Genomic DNA, 16,709 nt, shown 5'->3' with positions numbered 1-16,709 from the left:
AAGCTGGTCAAAACAGGTTTTTATCCATTCCGATTCTTCTAACTTTGTGTCAGCTATGACTCTCAATGACGGAATCTCCACTTCGATGGGGAGGACTGCTTCCATACCATAAACCAGGGAGAATGGGGTTGCCCCTGTGGATGTGCGCACCGAGGTTCTGTAACCGTGTAGGGCGAAGGGAAGCATTTCGTGCCAATCCTTATATGTTTTCACCATCTTTTGTATTATCTTTTTGATATTTTTATTTGCAGCTTCGACATCGCCGTTCATTTTAGGTCTGTACGGTGAAGAATTATGGTGTTCAATTTTGAACTCCTCGCACAGCTCCCTCATCATGTTGTTTAGATTCGACCCATTATCGGTGATAATCCTGTTTGGAACCCCATACCGGCATATGATGTAACGCCCGGAAAATAAGTATATGCTTAATTTGAACGTTTGTGACGTTTATTGGAATGTTACCGTTTTTGGAGTCGTTTCAGTCGGTATTAGTTCGGGATGGCGGACTAATATTTAATTGAAGGTTTTCATATTTTTGGTACTAGAAATATCATTAAGGTAATATTCCGCGTTTTGGGGCGTTTGAACGATATTTGAGCATAGGGGCATTTTGGTCATTTCCGCGGGATAGATATTTTCTTTATAAAAAAGAAATATTGTGAGAAGGGAAAGGGATGGAAAGAAAAAGAAGAGAAAGAAAGAGAAGAGAGGAAGAAGAAGAGCAAAGGGGAAAAACAAGAGAAAGTGGAGGATTCTCAACCGAATCGATTGCCGATCGTCACAATAGCAAGGTAAGGGGGTGAATCTAATTTATCTTGGATGTATGATTCTTATAGTCTTGTTCTTGTTCTTGTTCTTGTTCTTGTTCTTGTTCTTCTTGTTCCAATTTCCACAATTTTCTTGTGTGGTCTTTGTTTGATCTAAGTTTGTTTGAGAATGATTGTATGATGATTAAATGATATCCTTGTTGTGTTATGGTGATTGATCATGTTTGTTTTCCATTTCTATGGCTTGATTGAGTTTGAATAAAAAGTTAGGTTTTGAGATAGATTGATGAATCAACCATGAAAAGTTTGATGTTAGGTTGTTTCTATGGTTTGTATGTGTTGTATTGGTGTTATAATGATGTTTGGGAGTGGTTTTGATGGGTATAAGGGGCTTGGAACAGTTCTGGTTCGTTCTGGTTTTTTCTGGGTTTACGCAGGTCCGCTGAGCGGAGGTGGGTCCGCTGAGCGGAGGTTCTGTTGCAGAAAATTCTCTGCGAAGGTCCGCTGAGCGGAGCTGAAGCGGACAACAGCATTTTCTGTTTTTCCAAAACTTTGAAACTTCGTAACTCCTGAACCGTAACTCCGATTTTGTCGCCGTTCGAAGCGTTGGAAAGCTAACGCAATGAACTATATTATTATCTAATTAAATGATTCATATTATGTAGTATCCCATTATTTTTATTAGGATCAAGTGATGAGTTGTGTAGTATGTTCAATTTTCCAAACTTTGAAACCTTGTAACTTTTGATCCGTAGCTCCGTTTCGTACGCCGTTCGAAGTGTTAGGAAGCTAGTTGGATGTTCTATATGATAGTATAGGCTTGGTTAGCTTGTTATTAATTGGTTATGAGGTGTTGTTGATGAAAACACATAATTTTTTATATGCGCGATATGATTGGTAAATAATCATAGTGCTTGGTGGTAATTGTTAATGATGTAGGATGTAGTAGTGGTTGGTTGATTTTCATAAATGGTTTTGTGAACTAGTGCATGATAAATCATGATGATGTGTTGTGTGTGAAGGATAGAAAAACACTTAGAAAGGGGGGGTTTGAATAAGTGTAGTCTAAAAACTTGAACGATAAAAACAATATGCACAGTTATTTTTATCCTGGTTCGTTGTTAACTAAACTACTCCAGTCCACCCCCACGGAGTGATTTACCTCACCTGAGGATTTAATCCACTAATCGCAACAGATTACAATGGTTTTCCACTTAGTCCGCGACTAAGATTTCTAGAGTATCCTGATCACAACCTGATCACTCCAGGAACAAATGCTTAGACACAAGCTAAGACTTTCTTAGAGTATCCTGACCACCACGTGATCACTCTAATTACAACTTCTTAGACACAAGCTAAGACTTCCTAGAGTATCCTGATCAACACTTGATCACTCTAGTTACTTACAAATTAATGTAATCAATTCTAAGAGTATTACAAATGCTTCTGAAAAGCTATAATTACAACAGTGATATTTCTCTTAACGTTTAAGCTTAATCTCACTAATATATTACAACAGCAATGTAGTGAGCTTTGATGAAGATGAAGTTTCTGAGCTTTGATTTGAGCAGCGTTTCAGCAAGTTAATATTCACAGAATTTGGTTCAGCGTTGTTCGCAAATCGTCAACCTTGCTTCTCATCAGAACTTCATATTTATAGGCGTTTGAGAAGATGACCGTTGAGCGCATTTAATGCTTTGCGTATTCCGTACAGCTTTGCATTTAATGTTTCACGCTTTTGTCAACTACCTCGAGCCTTGTTCACGCTGTGTCTACTGACGTTGCCTTTAATAGCTTCCAACGTTCCTTTTGTCAGTCAGCGTAGCCTGCCACCTGTACTTTCTTCTGATCTGATGTTTGAATAAAATATTTGAATATCATCAGAGTCAAACAGCTTGGTGCAAAGCATCTTCTTGTCTTCTGACCTTGAAGTGCTTCTGAGCGTGATACCATGAGAACTTCAGTGCTTCTGCTTCTGATCTCAAGCTCTTCTGATGCTTTCATAGACCCATGTTCTGATTCTGCCTTGACCATCTTCTGATGTCTTGCCAGACCATGTTCTGATGTTGCATGCTGAACCTTCTGAGACAAAGCTTCTGAGCGCTGATTTGTGCATACTCTTTATATATTTCCTGAAATGGAAATTGCAATGTATTAGAGTACCACATTATCTCACACAAAATTCATATCCTTGTTATCATCAAAACTAAGAATATTGATCAGAACAAATCTTGTTCTAACAATCTCCCCCTTTTTGATGATGACAAAAACATATATAAATGATATGAATTTGCGATCAGAAAGAGCAGACGGCTAAAGACAACTTACACAGCTATAGCATAAGCATGTGAATATGTCTCCCCCTGAGATTAACAATCTCCCCCTGAGATGAATAATCTCCCCCTAAAATAAATACTCGAAGAACTTTAATAATAAAAGACTTCCCTGATTATTTCGGTAGAGACGGTCACATAAGCTCCTTGCTTCTGATAATTCATAGCTTCTGACTTCTGCTTCCATTGGACAGCTTCAAAACTTGAATTTCTTTAGATCCCTAGAACACTCACAGCTTCTGATTCCTGCTTCCATTTAGAACAGCTTCAGAACTTGAATTTCTTTGATCTTCAGAACATTCACAGCTTCTGATTCCTGCTTCCATTTAGGACAGCTTCAGAACTTGAATTTCTTTGATCTTCAGAACATTCACAGCTTCTGATTCATGCTTCCATTTATGACAGCTTCAGAACTTAAGTTTTCTGGATCTTTAGAACATTCACAGCTTCTGATTCATGCTTCCCTCGGATAGCTTCAGAGCTTTGAATTTCTTCTTACATCACTTCATGCTAGATTGTATCAGAACATTGTTGAATGTACCAGAGCATCATCAGAGCATCTCTACATCCTGAAATGTTACAGAACAAAACTAACCGACAAAAGTCAGCATGAATGAGTTAGAACATAAAATGTGTATCAGAACACAAAATATGTATCAGAGCCATATAAGCCACATAGAATATATCAGATCCAATAGACAATGTATCAGAGCAAATAGACAGTGATTTGGATGATATTCTATTATCAGAATTTCTGATCATTCTTCCTTCTTGCTTCTGATTTTGAAGCTTCCTAGCACTCAGCTTGCTTCAAGAATCCAAGAGCTTGATTCATCTTGTTGCTTCTTATGTTGATTTTGAATCTTTGATTCCTGCAACAACACAACTTAAAAACATATGAAGCTTGCAGCTTCTGTTAGTAAATATGGAGCCTTTTTACTCGGTAACTGATAATATTAATCAGATCATTTATCATATATTTTCTCCCCCTTTTTGTCATAACATCAAAAAGCATAAAAGATTCAGATGTAAAGCAAGAGACAAAAGGAAAGAAACATAAATAACTTTTCATTGATTTCAACAAGAAGGATTACAAAAGAGGAACGAGGAAAACAGATGCAACAAGGAAAGAAAACTACAAAGACACGAAGCCTAAGACTCTATCCTACGCAAAGACTGCGCAAACAACTCAAGAACCCTCTGGTCTTCAGTTTGTTCAGCCATGGAAGCTTGAAAACTCTACATGCCTGTCCAGACTAGAACCTCCACTGTAGGAGAGATCCAAGAGACCAAAGAGGAAGTGAGGGACAGTTCATAGACAGGGAGCTAATGTTGCAAACGGGCTCCAGTGACTCAAGAAGGTCTTCTTCCTTTGGATAAATGTTGATAACAGCATTGAAGAAGAGATCTGACTTGAGAAGAACTTGGAGAGCCATCCCAAGATATGCTTCACATCCTGTAACTGATTAACCCTTCCATCCGTTCTCATTGAGTTGAAAGGATTCATGATGAACGCTAGGTTGAAGATGAATGAACTAGGGTTTATGTCAAAGAAAAACTTTGTTGGACAAGAGAGAAAAAGAAAGAGAAAGAGAGAGAGAGAGAGAGAGAGAGAGAGAGAGAGAGAGAGAGAGAGAGAGAGAGAGAGAGAGAGAGAGCCAAGACTTATTGAAAAAAATGCAACGAAATGACGGAATAAATAGAGGGAAAAAGAAGATGGAAACGTTCGAGGAATATAAAAAAGAAAAGAAGGACAATAAAAGAAATGATGAATGGCATTTAATGTTACATGACGTGAGGAGAGATAATAATGACAAAAGACGAGATTTGCACAGTTACCTAAGTAGACGTCCCCTCAACTGCACGCACGCTTGTCCAGAAATAGTGAACACGTGTTTACCATCTGGATAGCCAGTTACAGCTGTTTTGCTTTTAAAGAGATTCTGAATCAACTTAGACAATGAAACGTTAGTAATAACTGAATCACAATTTCTAATTGATTTCAATCAGAACTTCTTATAAACAAAAAATCCAATTTCATTTCAGAAGATACTCATACATAAGATCTTCTCATCTTCTCATTCTGGGCATAAATCCATACTGATATTCTTCAGAATGAACTTAAACCTATCTTCAGCAAGGGGTTTTGTAAAGATATCAGCCCATTGATGGTCTGTATCCACAAAGTTTAAAGATATAACACCCTTCTGAACATAGTCCCTTATGAAATGATGTTTAATCTCAATATGTTTAGCTTTTGAATGTAAAATAGGATTCTTAGATAAACATATAGCAGAAGTATTATCACAGAAAATAGGAATGTTACTCTCATATATCTGATAATCTTTCAGCTGACTTCTCATCCAAAGCATTTGTGTGCTACAACCAGCAGCAGCAACATATTCTGCTTCTGTTGTTGAGAGGGCAATAGTAGCTTGCTTCTTGCTGTACCATGAGATCAGATGACTTCCAAGAAATTGACAACTTCCAGAAGTGCTCTTTCTTTCTATTCTATCTCCAGCATAGTCAGCATCACAGAATCCTACTAAGTTGTAATCTTTAGATCTTCTGTAAACTAAACCAACATTAGTAGTACCTTTCAGATACCTTAGAATTCTCTTAACCGCTGTTAAATGAGATTCTCTTGGATCTGATTGGAATCGAGCACACAAACAAACACTAAAGAGAATGTCAGGTCTAGAAGCAGTTAGATATATAAGAGATCCAATCATACCTATGTACAACTTCTGATCTACCTTCTTACTTACCTCATCCTTACCCAGTACACATGTTGGATGCATAGGAGTTTTGGCTTCTTTGCTTTCAGAAAGATTAAACTTCTTCAGAAGTTCTTTCACATACTTCATTTGATGAACATAGGTTCCATCGGAAGTTTGGTTGATTTGAATCCCAAGGAAATACTTGAGTTCTCCCATCATGCTCATTTCAAATTCAGCCTGCATAGACTCAGCAAACTCCTTTCCAAGTGTAGCATTAGATGTTCCAAAGATAATATCATCAACATATATTTGACAAATTAAAATATCATTTTTAAATGTTTTACAAAAGAGAGTAGTGTCCACTTTTCCTCTAGTGAAACCATTTTCCAGAAGGAAAGAACTCAAACGTTCATACCAAGCTCTGGGAGCTTGTTTCAATCCGTATAATGATTTCTTTAATTTAAAAACATGATGTGGAGACATGGAGTCTTCAAAACCAGGAGGTTGGTGAACATAAACTTCTTCATCTATATAACCATTTAAGAAGGCACTCTTGACATCCATCTGATAAAGAGTGATGTTGTGTTGAGTGGCAAAAGAAATTAATAGACGAATAGATTCTAACCTGGCCACTGGTGCAAAGGTTTCTGTATAATCAATCCCTTCTTGCTGACTATAACCCTGAGCAACCAGTCTGGCTTTGTTTCTTACCACTTCACCTTTCTCACTTAGCTTGTTTCTGAAAACCCACTTAGTACCGATGATGTTAAATCCTTTTGGTCTAGGAACCAAGTCCCATACATCATTCCTTGTAAACTGATTTAGTTCTTCTTCCATGGCAATTATCCAGTCTGGATCTTGTAGAGCTTGATCAACAGAAGTTGGCTCGATCAAAGAAACAAGACCTAATTGACATTCTGCATTGTTCTTAAGGAATGCCCTTGTTCTGATGGGATCATCTTTCTTTCCAAGGATCACATCTTCTGAATGAGCTGAGGCAAGTCTAGGTGATCTTCTGATAGTTGGTTCTTCAGAAATCCTAAGATTCTCTAAAGATGCAGCAACTTGATCTTCTGATCCATTGCTTCTGAGACTGCCAGCTTCTGCAGCTTTGCTTCTTGGTTCTTCAACTTCTGAGATATCAATATCAAAATCTGCAAAATTCTCAAACTGCTTTGTTTTTTCAAGACCAAGCTTATCATCAAACCTGATATTGATTGATTCTTCTACAATCAATGTTTCAGTATTGTATACTCTGTAGCCTTTAGAGCATTCAGAATATCCAAGAAGGAAACACTTTTGTGCTTTAGAATCAAACTTACCAAGATGATCTTTAGTATTCAGAATAAAACATACACATCCAAAAGGATGGAAATAAGAAATGTTGGGCTTTCTGTTCTTCCACAATTCATAAGGAGTCTTATTTAGAATAGGTCTTATAGAGATTCTATTCTGAATATAACACGCAGTGTTTATTGCTTCTGCCCATAAATGCTTAGCCATATTGGTTTCATTGATCATGGTTCTGGCCATTTCTTGTAGAGTCCTATTCTTTCGCTCTACAACTCCATTTTGCTGTGGAGTTCTAGGACAAGAGAAATCATGGTCAATACCATTTTCTTTGAAGAACTCCTCAAAGAATCTGTTCTCAAATTCGCCACCATGATCACTTCTGACCTTTATGATTTTACACTCTTTCTCAGATTGAATCTAAGTGCAGAAATCAAAGAACACTGAATGAGACTCATCCTTGTGTTTTAAGAACTTTACCCACGTCCAGCGGTTATAATCATCAACGATGACTAATCCATATTTCTTCCCTCTGACAGATGTTGTTTTGACTGGGCCAAACAGATCAATGTGCAAGAGTTCTAACGACCTTGAGGTAGAAACAACATTCTTAGACTTGAATGCAGGTCTGGAGAACTTGCCCTTCTGACATGCTTCACAAAGAGCATCTGATTTGTATTTCAGATTTGGGAGTCCTCTGACCAGATTTAGTTTGTTAATCTGAGAAATCTTTCTCAAACTAGCATGTCCTAATCTTCTGTGCCAGACCCATTGCTCTTCAGAAACAGACATAAGACAAGTCACCTTCTGCTTCTCAAGATCAGAAAGATCAATCTTATAAATGTTGTTCTTCCTCTTGCCTGTAAATAGGATTGAGCCATCCTTCTAACTTACAGCCTTGCAAGACTTTTGATTGAAGATTATATCATAACCATTGTCACTTAATTGACTTATGGACAATAAGTTATGCGTTAATCCTTCTACAAGAAGTACATTAGTTATGGAAGGAGAGTTACCAAGACTTATGGTTCCAGAGCCAATGATTTTGCCCTTCTGATCTCCTCCAAACTTGACTTCTCCCCCTGGTTTAAGCACCAGGTCTTGGAATGTAGACCTTCTTCCCGTCATGTGTCGCGAGCACCCAGAGTCCAGGTACCATGACATTTTGCTTTCTGTCCTCTTTGCCGCCAAGGATATCTGCAATAGGAATAATCTTTTCCTTAGGTACCCACAATTTCTTGGGTCCTTTCTTGTTAGTTCTCCTCAAGTTCTGATTGAACTTGGGTTTAGCAAAATATTTAACAGGAGGAACATCATGATATTTCTTATTCTGAGTTCCATGATATTTCTTAGGTTGTGTCACATGCTTCTTGGTGTGTGTTATGTGAAAACTTTGTGCATGTGATGTGTGCTTAATATCATGGGAGTGGCCAAATTTAAATTGGTTATACAGAGGCTTGTATGATATTTTCATATCATCCACAGATTCAAGCTTGTATGGGATTTCACCCTCATAACCAATGCCAACTCTCATGTTCCCAGACACAGCATATATCATAGAAGCTAGCTGACTTCTGCCAATACTTCTAGATAAGAACTTCCTGAAACTTAAATCATATTCTTTCAGAATATGATTCAGACTGGGAGTGGATTTTTCTTAATTAGAAGGAGATCCAACATTATTGGATAATTTTAAAACTTTTTCTTTTAATTCAGAATTTTCTAACTCAAGCTTCTTAGTTTCAAATTCAAATTGCTTTTTCAGCTTTTTATATTTGATACTAAGATGAGCTTTTAATTCAAGAAGCTCTGTTAGACTGGAAACTAACTCTTCTCTAGATAGTTCAGAAAATACCTCTTCAGAATCTGATTCTGATGTAGATTCTGATCCATCATCTTCTGTCGCCATCAGCGCAAAGTTTGCCTGCTCTCCTTCAGAGTCTGATCCTGATTCTGATTCAGAATCATCCCATGTTGCCATAAGACCTTTCTTCTTATGAAACTTCTTCTTGGGATTCTCCTTCTGAAGTTTTGGACACTCATTCTTGTAATGTCCAGGCTCATTGCACTCATAGCAGACAGCCTTCTTCATGTCAGATCTTCTGTCACCAGAAGATTCTCCTCGTTCAAATTTCTTTGAACTTCTGAAGCCTCTGAACTTCCTTTGCTTGCTCTTCCAGAGTTGGTTCACCCTTCTGGAGATCATGGACAGTTCATCTTCTTCTTCAGATTCTGATTCTTCAGGATCTTCTCCTTTAGCCTGAAAAGCGTTAGTGCATTTTTTAACATTAGATTTTAATGCAACAGACTTACCTTTCTTCTGAGGCTCGTTTGCGTCCAGCTCTATTTCATGGCTTCTCAAGGCACTGATAAGCTCTTCCAAAGAAACTTCATTCAGATTCTTGGCAATCTTGAATGCAGTCACCATTGGGCCCCATCTTCTGGGTAAGCTTCTGATAATCTTCTTTACATGATCAGCCTTGGTGTAGCCTTTATCCAGAACTCTCAATCCAGCAGTCAGAGTTTGAAATCTTGAAAACATCTTTTCAATGTCTTCATCATCCTCCATCTTGAAGGCTTCATACTTCTAGATTAGTGCAAGAGCTTTGGTCTCCTTGACTTGAGCATTTCCTTCATGAGTCATCTTCAAGGACTCATATATGTCATGGGCCGTTTCCCTGTTAGATATCTTCTCATACTCAGCATGAGAGACAGCATTCAGCAAAACAGTCCTGCATTTGTGATGATTTTTGAAATCTTTCTTTTGATCATCAGTCATTTCACTTCTCGTGAGCCTTACACCAGTAGCTTTAACAGGATGTTTGTAACCATCCAACAGAAGATCCCATAGATCAGCATCCAGACCAAGAAAGTAACTTTCCAGTTTATCTTTCCAATATTCAAAGTTTTCACCATCGAATATTGGTGGTCTAGTATAACCATTGTTACCATTGTATTGCTCAGCAGAGCCAGATGTAGATGTAGCTGGATTTGTTGGAATTTCACCAGCCATCTTTTACTGAAGCGTTTTTCTCTTCCTGAATCTTTTCTAAACACGGTTAAGTGCTTGCACCTTAGAACCGGCGCTCTGATGCCAATTGAAGGATAGAAAAACACTTAGAAAGGGGGGGTTTGAATAAGTGTAGTCTAAAAACTTGAACGATAAAAACAATATGCACAGTTATTTTTATCCTGGTTCGTTGTTAACTAAACTACTCCAGTCCACCCCCACGGAGTGATTTACCTCACCTGAGGATTTAATCCACTAATCGCAACAGATTACAATGGTTTTCCACTTAGTCCGCGACTAAGTCTTCTAGAGTATCCTGATCACAACCTGATCACTCCAGGAACAAATGCTTAGACACAAGCTAAGACTTTCTTAGAGTATCCTGACCACCACGTGATCACTCTAATTACAACTGCTTAGACATAAGTTAAGACTTCCTAGAGTATCCTGATCAACACTTGATCACTCTAGTTACTTACAAATTAATGTGATCAATTCTAAGAGTATTACAAATGCTTCTGAAAAGCTATAATCACAACAGTGATATTTCTCTTAACGTTTAAGCTTAATCTCACTAATATATTACAACAGCAATGTAGTGAGCTTTGATGAAGATGAAGTTTCTGAGCTTTTATTTGAGCAGCGTTTCAACAAGTTAATATTCACAGAATTTGGTTCAGCGTTGTTCGCAAATCGTCAACCTTGCTTCTCATCAGAACTTCATATTTATAGGCGTTTGAGAAGATGACCGTTGAGCGCATTTAATGCTTTGCGTATTCCGTACAGCTTTGCATTTAATGTTTCACGCTTTTGTCAACTACCTCGAGCCTTGTTCACGCTGTGTCTACTGACGTTGCCTTTAATAGCTTCCAACGTTCCTTTTGTCAGTCAGCGTAGCCTGCCACCTGTACTTTCTTCTGATCTGATGTTTGAATAAAATATTTGAATATCATCAGAGTCAAACAGCTTGGTGCAAAGCATCTTCTTGTCTTCTGACCTTGAAGTGCTTCTGAGCGTGATACCATGAGAACTTCAGTGCTTCTGCTTCTGATCTCAAGTTCTTCTGATGCTTTCATAGACCCATGTTCTGATTCTGCCTTGACCATCTTCTGATGTCTTGCCAAACCATGTTCTGATGTTGCATGCTGAACCTTCTGAGACAAAGCTTCTGAGCGCTGATTTGTGCATAATCTTTATATATTTCCTGAAATGGAAATTGCAATGTATTAGAGTACCACATTATCTCACACAAAATTCATATCCTTGTTATCATCAAAACTAAGAATATTGATCAGAACAAATCTTGTTCTAACAGTGTGAATGTTATCGTATTGGTACGAGGTATGTGATTAGTTGTCGATAACATGAGATCATGTTCATATGTGTTATGTATTAATGAATGTTCATTCTTGATATGTGACGATGTTTGGTTGTTTGTTATTAACATGATGTGTGGCCTTATGGCAAGTCATTGTTGTTATGAGAATGATGTATTATCATTGTTGAATTGTTGTTATTACAACTTGTTGATGATGTATTGATGGAGTTGTGGGCTAATGGCCAATATTAATTTGAGGTGATGCAATTATGCGATCATTTATGCCGATGTGGCCAGTATGTTTTAACGCTGAATGTGTGTTGTGTGCTTATTAATGCCTGTGTGGTAATTATGGTGTGATGTAATTGATAACGATGTTATTAATTGGTGATGTATCCTTTTGGATAGAATATAAACGATGTAACGTGAGTGTATGATCGTGTTATATTGTTGATGATGTTGTTGTCGTGTAATAGAGTCATATATTTGCACAGCATAACATTTCAATACGTTAATGGCGGAATGCTGTTAACAGATGGCCTGCGGGCATGGTTACCAGTAGGAGCTTAATGCTCGGTAACGGTATATTAGCCTGAGTGGCAAGAGGTTATCAATGGGAGTTGCGTGCTCGATGACGACAGCCTGCGGGCTTCCTGAGTGGAATAAAGTCCCAGCATAATGCTCGGCACGTGTATTTGTCATAATGACAAGGAGGAGTTTTACTCCGGATTTGGTACCACATGCATATGCATAGTCGAGTCTCATTCATCATCGTCAGTCTTTATAATTTATGTTACCATTCATGTGTCGCATTACTTATATATTGATTGTGGCTGACTTAGTGGATTACTTTGTTGTATGATTCTTGATGATAATTGTTGGCATTACTATAATTGTCATGCTTTCATTATGAATTATATTCTCACCCTTCTGCTGATTTGATGCTTGAGTGGCATCCTGCAGATTAGCCGCTTTGGGAGTCTTTTGGAAGAGGTAGTTCTCCAGTTGGTCTTGTCGGTCGCTCTGATACGTAACACCGGGGAGTCGGGAGCCTGTTGTTATTTATTTGTATATGACTCTTTGAACATGTATGTGTGATGATGTGCTGATGTGTATTGTAAACACTTTATTTTGGAAAACTCCTCTTTGAGAGTGAGAGCTATACGTATATATATATATATTTATGTTCATATCTTCCGTGTGTTATGTATCATTTTATTGGCAGGTGTTGTATGCTTTTGGCATCGCTGATGTCCGTTTGTTTTCTAGGTGTTTTGTTTGGTTACTTAGTGTAACATCCTAATTGTGTTGTATGAAATTTTAAATACTCTGATATTTTCTTGCCTAAATGCTTTGGGTAGAATTGGGGTGTTACATTAGTGGTATCAGAGCAGGTCGGTCTGTCCGGCCAGTGTTGTCTAATGTTGTTTAATTCCTCAGTATGTGATAAGTGTGTGGAGCACTGTCAGTACTTATTGTGCCTCTAGTCGGTTGTATGCAGGAGTGGTTTGAAGCTAAGTGGGGGAGAAGATATGCTTCTCGGATATGTTTCAGTTGCAAGATGTTAGTATGCTACTGAGGGCAGCAGTACTAGTGTTGTTGGAATTTGTTGTTTTCTGAAGTGAAGGCGACTTGGACTTAAGACTTTGGTTGTTAATCAAGTTGGAGTGTCTCGGAGTAGATTTTGGTTATTTCTAAGGAATGGAATTTAGGGAGTTGTGATGCTCTAACGCTACTGATGGACTATGAAGTTGTTGTTTTAGTAGCCTTGTGTGAAGTGTCGTTGTTGGAAATGTTCTGAAACTCGAGTAAGAATTAGGAATATGAAGAGATGAGTAGGATCTCAGGTATTTTGTTTTGAGATATTGTTAGAAGTGTTTTGGTACGTAGCTACCGGACGTCGGTGTTAGCTGGTTCAGATAATCTTGGGAGATTTGTGAATTATGGAATCATAGTGCTTCTGTGCTATGAGCAAAAGTTGGAAAAGAATATTATTAAAGTTGGTACTGATAGTTTACACTCTATTATGATTGTCGGCTACCTATTGACAAATTGAGGACTTGATCACCCTTAATCTCTTGTTGATAGTAGACGGGATCGTATTGGACGTGATAGGCTTATCTGGCTAGTTTGATAATATTGGAAGTGAATGAGTCGGTGCAAGGTGGTACGACGTTGTTTATGTTGTCGACGACTTTGGATGTCCTTGAGAAAGAGAAATTGTGGGAATTGCGGATAGTTGCGCATTCGTATAAGTGTTTCTTGAAGGTTTAAGTGATTCATCGTCGAAAAGAGGAATTCTGTCTTGGAGTTCTGTTTTGACGGATTTAGTTCCTAGAACTATTGTTGTGTCGAGGGTTCCGTATCGGATGCCAACTTTTGAGTTGAAAGAGTTGAGGGGTCAACTTAAGGATTTCCTGAGAAGAAGTTTGTTCGTTCGAGTGTGTCGCCGTAGGGTGCATGTGTTTTGTTGGTTAAGAAGGAAGGTTCTATGAGGCTTTGTGTCAATTTTAGACAATTGAGAAAAGTGACAATTAAGGAAAAGTATCCACTTTCGAGGATTGATATTTTGACGGATCAAGTTTGTTGGATCTTGTTTGTTTTGCAAGTTTGATTTGAAGTATAAGTATCTTCAGTGTGAAGATGATCATGCTAAGTATTTGAGAATTGGTTTGTCCATGTTGGGAAGAAGAAGTTGTTTGCTAAGTCTCCTTATGTGAGTTTTTGGTCGAGTGAAGTGAATGTTCAAGGGGTAAGTGGTGGTTTATGCTTTTATGAAAGTTAAGATTTTTGAAAGGATTTATCTGTCACAAGATTTAGAGTTGGCAGTTGTTATTTCTTTTTGGGAAATTTGAAGGCATTAATTATTCGGATCGAGATTTGTGTGTGTACGTGACTACAAGAGTTTGAAGTATTTGTTTGATCAGAACGAGTTGAATATGGAAACCATTGCATACGTCTATGTTGATGATTCGAGTATTGTGATTGTTGAAACAGTTGTGAGATTTGAGTTTGGTTCGTAAAGCGACTTCTTCAAGTGTTGAGCTTCATATGTGAAAGCTTACTTATGGTATTCTTGATGAGATTAGAAAAGGTCCGAAATCGGATTTGAATGGGTTGATAAGATGACATTTATTAGTCAAAGATAAAGATGGTGATCTCCGGATTGATAAGAGCAATGTCATGGGATGTCATGATCAAGTTTGTATTCCTAATATTCAGATTTGAAAAGAGGACTTTGGATGAGGTGTGTCGTAGTGATTTGAGTATTCATCCTGATGCTGCTAAGATGTATCAAGATTTGAGAAGGTCATTTTTAGTGGCAAGGTAATGAAGAAGGATATGAAGGGATTTGTTTATTTGTGTTTGACTTGTCAGGAGTCGTCTGGTTTCATGTAACTGTTATTCGTTCCTGAGTAAAAGTGGAATAGCATTTCTATGGATTTTGTTTCTGGTTTGCCGAGGACGTCGAGTAATTGTGAGGCGATTTGGGTCATTGTGGATATATTGACGAAATCTGCTCACGTTAAATCGATAAGAATGGATTAACTGATGGAAGTACTGGCGAGTGGTATGTTGATAAAAATTGTTTGTTGGTTTGTTTGTTTGCATGGTGTTTCGAAAGGTATTGTTCAGATTGAGATCCGAGGTTTATTTCTAAAATTTTGAGAAGGTTCGCAAAGTACTTTGGGTATGAAGTTGCGTTGAGTTTTGCGTCTCATCCTCAAACGGATGGTCAGACTGAGAGGACGTTTTGGTCACTTAAGGATCTATGAGGGCTTGTGTTGTGAAACAAGGATGTGTTTGGATTAGCTTTTTGCCTTTGATTGGATAATACAAAGACTTTTGTCTGGTGTGCAAGCTGACACAGCATATTAAGAGGTTGAGTATGTTAAGAGAGAACAATGAGTTTCTGGTGAATACTAGAAGGAGTTGGAAGTTGGTTATGAAATTGGTAAATCTGTTTGTTGTGGGAAATCAGAGTGCGCATCGGAAGCGTGAAATGACGCGGTTCGTATGTGCGTGTATGAATTGTTAGAGTTCAAATTTTGGACAGTGGACGTGGTAGGAATGATAAGACCACCGGATGTTTTGGTTACATGTTTGACTGCTATGTCTTGCATGGTTGTTTGGATGTTGTGCGACCGGGTTGTTAGTATTCTAGTTTTGCTGAGGATGTTCAGAAGCTGTATATGTCTTGGAACTTTATGTCTTTATCTAAGATGATGTCTCGTTTCCATGGTGATGGTTCGAGTACATGTAGCTAATTCCTTGGATGGGGGATTAGAGGTGTGTTGCCTTTGATGACGGTAACAATCTGGATGCGGTTTGGTTGACAAGTGCATTGTATGGGCATTGCATCTTGTTCTTGTTGGTTGTGTCTTGGTTATTTCTTGTGTTTTGGTGTTAGTCGATGAGTGCATTATATGGGCATTGCATCCCATTGTATTTGTTGTGTTTTGGTTGTTTTGCTTTTAGCTAGAGTGGTTCGTTGTTTGGCGCTGATTGTGTCGTTGCTTTCGTAGCTTGGTAGTTGGTTAGTCGGAGGCGAGAGCGTATCCAAGTTTGTTTGCGTTTGGGATATTTCCGAGGACGGAAATCTTCTAAGTGGGGGAGAGTTGTAACGCCCGGAAAATAAGTATATGCTTAATCTGAACGTTTGTGACGTTTATTGGAATGTTACTGAGGTTTGTTGTCAGACTGTTCCTCGATTGTGAGACAATAAGCAGGCTCATCAAAGTGTCTAACCGTTATCCGTGGTTCGTGGTTTGGCCAGGTCACTTTGAACATAGAGGAAAGTGTTGCTAATGCGTCAGCCATTTGGTTTTCTTCCCTTGGGATATGAATAAACGTGATTGTCTCGAACTCAGACATTAACTTTAGTATAAGATCTCGATATGGGATTAGCTTTGAATCTCGAGTATCCCATTCTTTATTGACTTGGTGGATTACCAGTGCTGAATCCCCGTACACTTCAAGTAGTTTAATCCTCAGATCTATTGCGGCTTCTAATCCCAATATGCAAGCTTCGTATTCTGCAATGTTGTTGGTGCAGTCAAAGCACAGTCTTGCAGTGAAAGGTAAGTGACGATTGTCAGGAGATGTCAAGACTGCACCTATACCGTGTCCATATGCATTTGAGGCTCCATCGAACGTAAGTGTCCATACCAAGCCCGGCTCGGGTCCTTCGTCGGGTCCTGGTATTTCGTAGTCTCTTACTAGCATAATGTCCTCATCGGGGAAGTCAAACTTCATAGACTGGTATTCTTC

Source organism: Vicia villosa, linkage group LG4 (assembly GCF_029867415.1).
Source record: "Vicia villosa cultivar HV-30 ecotype Madison, WI linkage group LG4, Vvil1.0, whole genome shotgun sequence".
Taxonomy (NCBI): Eukaryota; Viridiplantae; Streptophyta; class Magnoliopsida; order Fabales; family Fabaceae; genus Vicia; species Vicia villosa.
The sequence above is the reverse complement of the archived record's forward strand: the minus strand, read 5'-3'. Positions refer to the sequence as shown.